The following is a 13,501-nucleotide window of genomic DNA, read 5'->3' as shown; positions in this document are numbered from 1 at the left end:
AGGAGAGTGGTTATGTTATGTTATGTTATGTTATTCGCATTTATACCGCGCTCAGCTGCCCCAGCAAAGGGGCGTCCCGGTGCTTTGCAAGGTACACAAAACACAACTCAGTTAAAAGCCAGAAGGGAACAACAGTGATATAAATTAAAAACTATTCAAATAAGATAGTCTTGACGGAGTGTCTAAACTGCAAAAGGTCTTCAAGAGCCCGGGTGTGAGGGGGCAGAGAATTTGCCGCTAACACCCGAAAAGAACGACCACCGACTCTACTCAGCCTAAAACGCGGAACAACTGCCAGGTTTTGACCTGGGGGCAACCACTTTTGAGAAGTCTGTGATGAAGCACCGATAGAAATTGGCAAAGCCAAGAAAGTATTGGATATCTTTTACGCAACTAGGTGCTGCCATTGGAGGATGGCTTGTACCTTGGCTGAATCCATAGCCAAACCTTCAAGTGAAATAACAAATCCCAAAAAGTGCACTCTAGTGACATGAAAGGCACATTTTTCTATCTTGGTGAATAGTTGGTTTTTGCATAATGCCTGTAATACTTTTCGCACATGTTCAATATGTTTGGAAAGGGAGTGCAAAAGATCAAAATGTCATCAATGTACACTAGTACAAAAATATCCAAAAAGTCTTGTAGAACGCTGTTCACCAAGTGCTGGAAGGTGGCCGGGGGGTTGCATAGACCAAATGGCATCACCTGGTACTCAAGGAGTTCAAACGTGGTGCGAAAGGCTGTCTTCCACTCGTCACTTTTTCTCATCCGTACCAGGTGATATGCTCCACATAAATCCAGTTTGATGAAGATGGTGCGAATTGTACTTGATCCATCATGGAGGCGATGAGTGGTAATGGGTATCGGTTCCTAATGGTCACTTGGTTTGAGGCTCGATAGTCGATGCAAGAACGGAGGTCCCTTTCCTTCTTAGGGACGAAGGAAAGGGAAGAGGAGGCCGGTCCATCCATTATGCAAAAACAAGGAGAGAGTAAGGGATTTCCACAGCGTGGAAGGGAGTACTCCTGGTCCCCTTGACCTTGAAGTAAACAAACAAAAAGAAGGAGTACCACCACAGGACCTGTCAAGGTCTCAAAAAAATATGTGGGGAGAGAGAGAGTGCAAAAGAAAAATGTTCTTTTGTTAGAAGACCCCTCACTCACCAACCTGGTGGTGACATGCTTCATCATCGGGGTCCCACCCGGACAGCCAAGTGCCGTCCGGGTGTGCTCCGACACCTGACTACAGTGGAACAGGTTATTTTTTGTGAAAGTGAGTGCAAAGAAGTGAGTTAAAAATTGGCCAGATATAACTCTGTGGAAAAAACTTTATTCAAGAGCTATCGGACAATGTTAAAAACTATTTTTTGATACTTGCATAGGTTAGATTGACCATCAGTATCTATGTGACGTGAAGATGAATAAAAATGAATAAAAAGGTCTACATGTTTCAACCTGTGTAGGAGATTGCCAGGTTTTTGTAAGGACCAAAAAATATATAGGTGACCTGGGCGGTATATATAAGGTGTACTCAGCCTTAGGCCACAGCAACCTAACTGTACACTTTACAGTCAGTCAGTGTCCTTTCATCCAGGATTTTGGGAAAGGAAAGGAAAAAAAGTGTGGAGAAAAAACACAATCACAGACATACAAATTACGTGCCTGTAACGTGGTATCAGGGTGCTCCATGCTCTCCCCCTATGGTGTGCTGCCTGAGCTGGAAGACTATATTGAGTAGAAAATGGCTATCTAATATGGTACGCTATATGAGCAGGGGGGTTAAACACCAAATTGATAGTGACTGCCTATTGAAGTGAGAGACAGGGAGGTGGATAAAAAATGCGCATTATATTGGTGACATGTTTAATTACTGAAGATTTCTCTTATATATTGTGCACAAAGCATAATATATGCCGGCAGTTTAAGGTGTCAATCAACTCACACTATATCAATATTCACGAATCAGTGAGTATAATTAAACACACCACTTTCATTAATTGTTTAAAAGTGGGTGATTACGCTCACGTAACAATAGTGTGGGCATGATCATTAATGCATGCATGCTATCTGACAAGAAACGTTGATGTTTGAGATACCGTAGTGCTAGGAGGATCAAAATAAGGGTAATCGTGCTTACTCAAAATCAAGTGTTCAGTGCCCCATGGGAGTCGGGGTCATGCCCGTAACTCTTGAAGCACGATCTGATTGTATGGAGAAAAACGGGTGATCATCACAGTAATCAACCCGGTTGCTGCTGACTGGCTCGGGAGTCAGAAATGGTGGGAGAAGCCCAGATCCGACGGGGAAAAAATTCCCCATATAATTATAACAAATTACTCACTGTGCCAGGAGAATAACCTCTGCCGTTATGCCTACTCGCCGCCCACAGCTCCCAGTGGATGTTGTACCGGAGGGATCCTACAACTAAATGCAGGTCTCTTCCGGGTGGGTGTAACCTATGTGGTCACCTAAACCACGTAGGTACTCTCTCAGAGGTCTCGGTTCGAGACGGGGGAACTCTCTAAGAGAAAGGAGGAACGAGGGTGGAGAGCATTCACCCGAGACCTCTGAGAGAGAACCTACCTTATGACCAAAACTTGAGACTCCGCTGCAACTGCAGTACAATCACTGATTATCAAAAACAATCTCTGACTCTCACTAAAAACTTACTAACAGAGGCTACCCTGAGAGGTTACTCAATAAATGCCAAAAAAGAGCACGAAACCAACCTAGTGTAGCACTTCTGAAGGACAGGGTACCTGAGGAAAAAGAAATACCTCTAACATGCAGGACCACTTATAGCACAGCATCCAACCAGATGACCAGGTCGATTAACAAACACTGGTCCATCCTCAACACAGGGAATCTTCATTGGGAAAAACCACTCTTCTCTTTCAAGAGATCACGCAGCCTAAACGATACCCTGGTAAATACACGCCCAAGAGAAGGAATACAAGGAATAACTCAATTGGTCACCATGGCATGGGGCCTGCCTAATGTCGTAGGCCATTTCCAATGTGGTAACTGCAGTGTATGTCACTTAACCAGCAACACCAAAACACTCTCTTTGGAACCAGGTAAAGTGTGAAAACAACTGGTGTGATGTATTCCTATAGGTTCTGAATCGATCCCCCTATTCCTGACCCTATTCTGGTTAAACAAACCAACAAGTTAACTAGCAGTCAGCCCATGAGGCAGAAAACCCCCATGATGCAGATACCGTTATCTGACGCAGTCACACTACGGCACAGGAACGTGTTATCTGATTAGGTCATAACGCTTGCGATCTAATTAGACAAGCGATATTCCTCCAGCCCCTGATAAGGCATACGGAGTTCTCATAACAAATCAAACCTGTGACAACCTGGGCAAAACCCTGCGGCCATTGTTTTGATTTCACCGAGAACTTCAGTAAAAGAATGTGCTAACGAGCAAGTCGTATGACATCCTTATTGACGTATCTATGTCCATCCTTACGTCAATCTCGGCACCTTAAAGGTATAAATATTACCGATATTGCCCTATGCAAACACACGCGTGGTGACGAGACGGAGCAGCCATACTTGCCGAAGCGAAGAGCAGAGCAGACCCCGCTGGCGCAGCCCCGCCTTCCTGACGCGCTGAGAGAAGCTGCTTTCTCCTGCCGAGAAATCCAGCACCGGCGTTTCTGGGTAGCCCTCGCAGGCAGCCTGGAATATCGAGACCAGAGACGAGAGATACCATCCCTCATTCAACCTAGATTCCAGGTACAGAACTGAATAACCCCTCACAGAGAATTCCTTAGTTATTCACTTGGCAAAAACAAACTTAACTTAAAATGTAACTTTCTATTCCCGCCCACGTATTAGACTTAGGTCAGGTACACGGGGTAGGCGTATTTAGAAACACCAGTTGAGTACGTTTAGTCAAATGTATATGTGTATGTAATATATTTTATTCATTTTAAAACATCTTATGGCTTAGAAACCATATCAATGTTTTTACAGTATTACTTTATACTATTGCTTTTAATGTATGCACTTTACTTAACTATAAGTATTGCAATAATATCGATCCATTTCTCTTGTATGAGAAAAGAGACTGATCAATAAATAACACCTTTTTATTGAACACGCCCGTCTCTTCCTTTTCTCTACAATCTGATGAGACTAAGAATGCACGTACTGACTGAGTAAAATAAATTGCCTTTTGTTCACACGACTCTCGAGATATACTCTTGATTAGGGGAGAGCAAAGTTGTCATGTTCTATGGTTGTCAGAAACTAAATCCCTTCTTGTCTAATCAGGGAAGTTAAGTCCTCCTTGAACATTCGAGAAAGTTTCTAGTGAACTCTGAGCTAAGCTGGCAAACCCAAAACTTTAAGTCTAGTATCGACAGTAGTAGACCTAGTTAACGTCTGGTCTAGGCCTTTACTGCTGTAGGTATTATTCCAATGCGCAGAGCCTATTGGGATGATAGGAACTACACTACATGGCGCCCAACGCGTTTGGAAAGGGCGATAAAACTAACGTAAGACATTTAGAGTAACTCAGTCGTGCTTTCTCACTCAGACCCCTTTTCCCAAAATACTCCAAAGACGTCTGGAGTGGGTGAAAGGTTATATCCGCCAGACCTCGCAGGAGGGAACTCCTATGTATGGTTCTTGGTATAAGTCAACGTTGAAGGATACACTGTTCCAAAATATTGTGCATCTAATCTTTGTTTCCATAAGAAACCTGATCTGCAAACAAACTAAATAGCCTTCCTGTCGGTAAAATGGACAGTGAAGATGAAAGAGAGGCAGTTAGATTAGCAACTGAACTCGCAGAAGCTGATGTACCATGCAGGAAGCAGACCCGAATATAATACTCGTTCCGGTCATCAAAAGAAATTCTATAACCATAAAACTTATAGAAAATGGACTGACACCTAGAGGTGGCACAGTCATATTCGTAATTGAGGCACACGAATATCGGCAGACAGAGGTATACTATTCATGGATAAATTTTCCAGCAGCAAATCCTGTAACAAAGTACTTCCACTATTACAAAATAGAGGAACGTCCTGAAATGTACACTCCTTTCGAGGAGGTGGAAGTACCACTTAAATTTCAAGAGCATTTGCTCTTATTCAATGGCGCCCTAATACACAATAATCACATCACCAGGCTCGGTCCTTTAGGTAGACCAGGAGCAACGTGGCCGGTCCTAGCCGGATACACACCACATCCAGACATCGACGGGATGTCTGCAGCTAACCTGTTAACACAGCTAAAACAATTAATAAAAATACATAGACAATTAGTCCAGTATGTGATGCGGACTTCAACAATTCAGCCAGTGATTAAACTCCCACAGCTGACCCCTCACCAGGGGAACACAAATAAAATTACACCACAGAACATCCAGTCCTGCCTAGGTAAAGTACCGGCTAAACGGGAACAAATACCATTCTGGTTGGCACAGAAAATCACCCAAATAGAGGCGGTGTTTCCTGACACCACCCCATTAGAAAAACACAGGATTCTGACTATCTGTCTTCCAATGGGAATCGCACCACACATTGAGGACTGTGACACTTGGGGTACAGTCTTTGCTTCCATCTACACAAAAACGCACGGTGTTCCATCCATTTCGGTAATACCAGATGTGCTGAAACAAATTCAAGACGAATACGGTCCAGAACCCGCTTTAACTCTTGGTATGAAATTACTAAAAGACTTCAAGCAGGTCTCGGCTATATTATTAGCCAACATAAAAGGTGAAGCAGCAAACGTGGCGATCCGCCAGAGGCTAAAAGAGACAGATATAGCAGACCAACCAGCTGAAATTGCCAGAATCATAGAAAAATCCTATGAGGAACTAGGCAGAGATAGTTTAGGTGGAATACCAGCAAAACCGCAACTAATTGAAAGTCCTGAAAAAATATTTTTTAATAATAAATCTACATCACCAAAAAAAGAACTGGGATGGAAATAAACAATCCAATCCTAAAGAAAAGAAATTCCAGTCCAGAGGAAGGTCTCCTAGGCGAAGAGAGAAATCTCCGAACCAAAGACACAGGTCACCCCAGAGTGACCCCTCTGGGAATAGATATAACCTTAGAAATAGGGATAATATAAAAAAGCCTGATAGATATCAAGACATTGATACCCGTCCCTCTCAATCTTTTCAGAATTCCTCGCAGAAATCGGAAAGAAGAGGACGATCAGAACAAAGAGAAGAGCACGCCAAGTCCAAAGACAAGGAACCTGCTCAGCTAAAAAAGAAATTACAATTTCCAAAGAAGAAGGTAGCCAGCATTAAAATAGTTAACAATGCCGAGAATTCTGAGGACACAACTGAAAAACGGGGAATGGGCTCAGACAATGCTAGACAGCGCAGCAGAAGTGAGCATAGCTCGCAAAGTCCTTATGAATCATCTGGAGACAGTGGACACGAATGAATATCTTCAAGTGGAAACTGCAGACACCAGAGTTAGCAAACCTCACAAAATATACGAAATAACATTACGTATAGAGGGAGATAAGACTAGAAAAATAAGGGGACTATTTTGGGATAATCTCTCCAAGGGCTATGATATCCTTCTAGCTGAAAAAGACTGGCCACCAGAGTTTGTCAGGGAGTGCCCTCATGGCGAAGAAATAATTATGCCTGCCTTCTCAAATCAAATTCCAATTCATAAAAAATACACACTTGCTAGAAAGTGGGCAGTAGCTCTAGCTCCTGCTTTATATAAAAATCACGTGGGATGGGATGAGGACTCACCTCCTCACAAAATCCAGTTAAAATCACAACCTACTGCACAAAGGCAGTACCCAATTAAGCAAGAAGCTAAAAAACAGGTAAATGAAATACTAGATCAGCTAGAATACCAGGGGGTGATTGAAACTTGCACCTCACAAATGAACAACCCTTTGTTTCCGGTCTCCAAACCAGGCAATTCATATCGTCTTGTTTTGGATTACCGACACCTTAACACATGTTGCAAAACTTTTGCAGTGCAAAACTCACATAGTGCTGCACTAATGAATAACATAGTGCGCAAAAAATACAAAATAACATTAGACATCTCTAATGGATTCTTTTGTCAAAACATAGCACCAGAGAGCAGATATTTAACTGCATTCTCAATAAATGGCACTCAAAAACAATTCTGTCAGTTAGCCCAGGGGTACAAGAACAGCCCGGGAGTATTCTCAGCGAGAGTAACAGAATTACTACAACTATATGATGATGAAGCATTATCTTATGTCGATGACATTTACTTAACAGATGATGACTTGGAGACTCACTTGAAAAGAGTGAACACCATAATACTTGGGTTCGCAGCAGAGGGTTACAAATTCAACTTTAAAAAATCCAGAATTGCCCATCTGACAGTCCTGTTCGTCGGATATGAATTATCAAGTGAAGGCAAAAGCCTGGCTGACAATTTCCTAGAGAAATGTGCCGTACTCCAAGCACCTAGAACACTAAAAAACTTACAGTCGATTCTAGGCTTCCTAAATTTCGGAAGAACATACATTGCAAATTACGCAGAAAGGGTCAAACCCCTTTATGATCTGATAAAACCAGATTTTAAAAGATCCAATTGGACTCAAATACACACAGAAATTTTGAGATCCTTACAAACAGACATGCTAATTAAAACAAAATTAGAAACACGTGATAACACACGCAATCTTGTGATTCGAGTCATCCCAGGGAGATGCGGATTCACATACCTGACCTCTAATGAGGGAGAAAAGGTACCAATTGCATTCAAATTACACTTGTACACAGAAGCTGAACAGAAATTCAGCATTGAAGAAAAAATTGTTCATGCAGTTCAAACCGCAATAGCTAGAGAAAAAGATCAAGCTGACGGTAGACATATCACAGTCAGAACAGCAGAATCAGCCTTTGAGGCATTAACAACACCGTGTAATTTACCAACAACAACATTGAATCCGGAATGGATACAATGGGTGAATTCAATCACAACGGACAAAGTATACTATTACTTTGATCCAGAACTAGAAGAAATGGAAAATTTAGAATATGAAAAAACATATCCTCTGCCACTCGACATTCTGCCTTTACGACATTACGCCTGTGTAATTTATACAGACGGACATGCTCAACCCCCCGTTTGGGGAGAACAGGCATACAACCCCACATGTGGGATTACAAAAGAAGTGTGGCGCGGAGGTAAACTAAAACCTCTATTAACAAATACACACTCAGTAGAAACTAATTCAGAACAACAGACTGAAATAATGGCATTGAAAATGGCGCTAGGTAATGCGGATCGCGAATTCCCGACACTTATAGTGTCAGATTCATATTACTGCGTCAAATCATATAACAAGGACTTGCAGACATGGATTCAAAACGGTTACAAAGATGACACAGATGCACCAATAAAGCAGAAACTGCTCTGGGAACAAATAGCTCTTTTACAAAAAGAACTACCAAAGACTCACGTGACACACTCACTGAGTCATCAGCGTGATGGCGTTCACGTTGCAGGGAATTCATTGGCTGAAACAGCCACAGCGGCAGCCACTAAATCGGCTCCCGTAGTTCGAAAAAAGCGTACATTAAAATACATTGACGGTGAAACAGTGCTGGCGGTGAAAACGTCATCAAAAGGCGACTGCTCAGCGTTACCGATCAACTATCCACTCAATTATACATACATAATCGATGCAAACTCCGTCCCTTTTGCTCGAATCCCTGGAGTGGGGGATAGAGTGATTCCAAACATGGACAGGAGAAACTTGTTAATCGCAGACGCACATATGGGCGAGGGTCTCAGACACCACAAACTAAAAGATTCTCTGGAAGAATTACAATCAAGGTACTGGTGGCCAGGCATGAGCCTGCGTCACACCATGTTTGTAAAAAACTGCCCTAACTGCAATAGAGATCGCAGTGGGGAGAGAAACTGTTTAATACCTCGTCGTTTTACTCCAGAAAAAATCAAGAGTAAAAAGGAAGGGTTGCGATTAACATATACAGGCTAGTTTCCACTTATAATGTAGATCACCAGCATTCGGCTGACGTCTGGACTGTTATACAAAGATTTGCGAGTCTAAATGGCATATACGCTAAGAGCATGCTACGTTTGACCATTGTCTTCACTCTAGCCCTCCAGCCTGAGGGGAAACATGACCAAATGAGCATAGCCCAGCGGGAATCTTCTCCCTTCCTTCCTGAGGGTACGGGATGGTGTAAAGAAAAAACCAAGGCATAAAGCAATCTATAACGGAAAGGATATTAGGTTCGGGAGCTGGGTGGGTCAAACATCTAATAAGTGTCCAACGTAGTCTAAATAACTTGCCAAGAAATTCTCTGAAGGGATTCAGTGCGTACGAATTATTATTTGGAACTAGGATGTTGATCTCTGACATTGATAGTCAGACTTCAGTGGTGAAAGGAAAAAGCTTTGATATCAAAGACCGTTTGGCTATTTTGCAGGACTTAAACAAAACAAGAAAAGACCTGAGCAACATAAAGTTGAAACAACAGCCAACAACCACTGAAGAACCACCACCTGTCCCAGCAAGACCTGTCTGGATTCCAAAAGTCGGGGATCTAGTCAGGGAAAAGATCGCGGTAAAGAAGGAATTTGGGCCTTCTTACAGAAAAGCAGTTCCTGTCTTGTCTGTCAACGGAACAAGATCAGTTGTACTACCGCCACTTGCTGGTAAAAAGGAGAACCGAGTTGTATCCATCGACCTGGTAAAACCACAATCATGTGGCCGATAACAAACAGTAGGCCAAGTGGACTCCCAATAAGTAGCAGAACACCAAGGTTTGCTACCAGTACAGAGGTCCTAACAAAGAGGCTCATCACATTCGAAACGCCTACAGAAGAACAACAAGGACTATGCAACAATGCAATAGAACTCAGACCTCTGAAAACCCAAATAAAAACATTTAGCAGAGACACACCAATCTATAATGAAGTACCAAGTGAAAATGCAAGAAACAGAAATCCTGAAGCAATTGGAACAATTGACAGAACTGCATCCGGCTACTTCATAAACTTCGATGATTCCTCTGAAGGCTTCAGTGAATCAAAGACACAGCCATCATCAAAAACCTTTAAAGATAAAGCTAAAGAACTTTTGAAACAACTGAAAGAAACATATCTGATTTCTCCATGGATTGAATTTTGGGTGGGTTTTGGTGCATTTATCCTCATACTTTGGCTCATCATGGTATTTACTTTGGGACGCTTCATTGAGGGAAAATATGCTAAAATGGACACAGCAAGTCAGAAAATCAACTTGATCCTCAAACCACACACATCTTCACACATCGAGAAAAGAGAACTTTCTTCAGTCAACTTCACAGCCAATCCGATACCTGGTGGGGTAGCCTGGGACAACACTGACTATGAAATTTATGGTCCGGTCGAAATCCTGAAATATCCACACCAAATTAAGATCTCATTGAGTGACTTTGCAAAACCAAGCTCATTTGCTGATGATTGGGACTTCGAAAGCATTAATAATATGATGTCTGACTTAGTAATGTCTGCTAAATTTACTAAACATGATTATTTGCAGGGTTCTACAAATTATGATAGTATGTATTGCTATAACCACTATGGTAACCAATTTTTACATAGATCTGCACAACCTAGAAATGTTTTAAATTATAATCAATGGGAACATTGTGCAACCCCTCCAAAAGGAAGCTCAAGAACCTTCTATGACAAATATTCATACTTTTCAGGTTTTAACACAAGTAATGCTGAAGCATTCTATTTTAAATTGTCAAACAAGACAGGGACAAAGACCATGATAACCAACACAAAATTGATATATTCAGACTCTTTTTTTAAACAAATGAATACTTTTGGTTTCGATTATTGGGACAAAAATGTTGAATTGAAAAGTGTTTGGGGTACAAAAGAATGGCAAGTACAGGGAATAGAATCTTTGTTTAGAGCCTGCATGATCCCAGAACAAATGATATTTTTAAATGACACTGTTCAACAAACTACCTGTCTTGGCCTAGCCAAAATCAAAGACTTAAATAAACCGTCTATTCCAAAGCCAACAATGTTCAGCAATAGCTCTACAGATGAAGAGATAGACGTAAATTATGTATTAAACCAAAACAGAACACATCCTGATTGGAAACAGTGGTTGATCTGGCCCACAGATACTAATAACTGTCAAGACAGATTCCTGAACAAAACACAGGGGTTCAAAATGACCAGGCCAGACCCTAGATATCCCCAAAGACATCACCCAGGGATAATAACCACCTACAGTGTGGGCACATTGTGCCTTCAATGGCTACAAACTTCCACACTGACAGAAATTAAACAACACCTAACTTTACTTACTGATGGTGCTGACTTGCGTGATTTCACTTTGGGACCGCGCAAACAGCGTCAAAAACGTTTCATAGCAGCCTCTGTATATGCAGCATACAATGAGGCCTGGAAGGTTACTCAAATTGAAACAGCAGAGAGAATACGGGAAATTGACCGTATTAATTTGGAAAAATCACTTTCTGTAGTGGACAATGGGTTAATGACTCTGTCCTCCAGAATTTTTTCTTTGGACAGCATTGTGTCTTCAGCAATCGACATATTGTCGCAAGACTTACTGTTATTACAACACGGTCAGTCACAATTGCGCTCAATTGTACAGCTTGGCTGGACGTTACAAAATCTACGTTCAGGCTATGTGCCTTGGCGTTTAATCAACACAACGTCACTATTCCAAATCTTTAACCTTACTGATAGACAAATCAGTATGGCACAAAAGGGTGCTGATTATACAATCTTGAGCATTGAAAAACTCGAAAGATTACCAGTGACAATGTCAGAACGACCTGTCAGTGAATGGATAATACATGAGATAATAAATATTCCAATCTCAACCTTCAGGTTTCAATACTGCCAAAAATATATACAGGCTGGCATGTACGAGAAATTGGGAAAGGGGTACATTAAAACAACATGGAACCTGCCCTATTCACATGCATGTGTCAGTAATAAAGGACAGAAAGTGTTTCTTAGTGGCAATAATTGTGCGATGTCACTAAGCGGCACGCTTCTGTGTAACGGAATTAGTTTGCATGGAGCCTGTGAAGGGAATTCATACAACCTTTCATGTCACCAGCAAGGCGCACCTGCAACAGAAATAGAACCATTCTTTCAAAGACTCTATAATGGGAGTTACATTCTGATTGTAGACCGCAGATGTTGTAGTCTTATGCCCGGGACTCCTTATCTCGTAACTACGACTGCGAAGGTCAAGTGCTGTGGACGCTCATTGTTCCCCAGCTCCTTTCCAGACAGGGAGGCAAGGGCATGGCCCAATTTGAAAATTACTTCTATTCGAATAGATACTTTAAGCAGAATGAAAACAGTGCTTCTTCAGACGCCTACAAGGCTCACGTCATCAAAAGAAACGTATGATCTACAAGTCGCAAGGACGACTGCAGAGATACATTCATTGTTATCAACTAATTCCCCCATACATTTCGCGGAAATCCTGAATGAAATCTTAAATATTTCTGATACCAATGGGGTCTCAAAGGTATTTAAGACAGTATTTTCGATGGCATTAACACCATTCAAAGCCATACTGGGTATTTTTCCAGATTTCGTCCATTCGATTTTTGGCGGACTTCCCCTGATCTTGGGACTAATTGCAGGAATCCTATTCTTGGTCCTTATTTTTCGGTATGGCAACCCATGTCACAGACAAAACTCTTGCGACAAGGGAAGAAACAATCCTAGCCATTGGATACCGGGACCGGATATCAAAAATCCTGGGACTCTCCCGGCTTAGAGACCTGAACATGACTTGGTTTCTATCATTTCGACCAATGTGGCAAAGATGTGTTTTACCTGTATTAAGGTGTCTGCTATGCGGAGAAGAATGCGTGTTAGACACCTGTCTGACGCTACAATCGGATGCGCCAATGGATGCAGAAACATTGTTGAGCCCGATCAAGGTTCACGCTTTGTGCTGCCCTCAAAGGCTACCAATCCTGATGACGGCATTCGTGGAAGCTTCACCACTACGATTGATGGGTAGTGAAGTTCAAGATGAAAGCAGCATCGATCAGGTACGACCTTCTGTCAGCAATGCGAATCAGAATGTCAATGGAGACAATCATGCGCACGAATGCATGATTACACCTATTTCCGAGTTAGTGGAACTTTCCCAGGAAGCTGTTGACAGTTTTTTCGAAAGCCTAAATGATATGATGTTCTCTCCAGAGCAGAAATAGAGACTTTTGAACAAGCTCGCACACGGCGTTCCCTGAATTCGGCCTTCAACTTTAAAAATAAAGTCACATGAACAATTTTCCATCCAGTTCACGGACAGCAATTTTTCAGCAGCCCCAAAATATTTTTGCATACTTTTCGGGACACTATCTTCTGCTTAAAGTAAGAACTATTCTTAGAGAACTAAGGTTTCTAAAATTTAAATAGCTTATAGTCGTTAGCTGCCCGCTGGTATGTTCATTGTTATTTTATTCTGTGATGGAATGGTCTC

The 13,501-nt window shown here is 41.8% G+C and overlaps 1 protein-coding gene across 1 annotated transcript in view; it reads left to right on the top strand.

Annotated features, from left to right (window-relative positions):
• The window catches only part of RNF207 (ring finger protein 207), a 664,007-nt gene that overhangs the window by 37,436 nt on the left and 613,070 nt on the right, over positions 1-13,501 (top strand). The window lies entirely within an intron of this gene.

The sequence above is a fragment of the Lissotriton helveticus genome, chromosome 5_1 (genome assembly GCF_964261635.1).
Source record: "Lissotriton helveticus chromosome 5_1, aLisHel1.1, whole genome shotgun sequence".
NCBI lineage: Eukaryota > Metazoa > Chordata > Amphibia > Caudata > Salamandridae > Lissotriton > Lissotriton helveticus.
The sequence above is the reverse complement of the archived record's forward strand: the minus strand, read 5'-3'. Positions and strand labels throughout refer to the sequence as shown.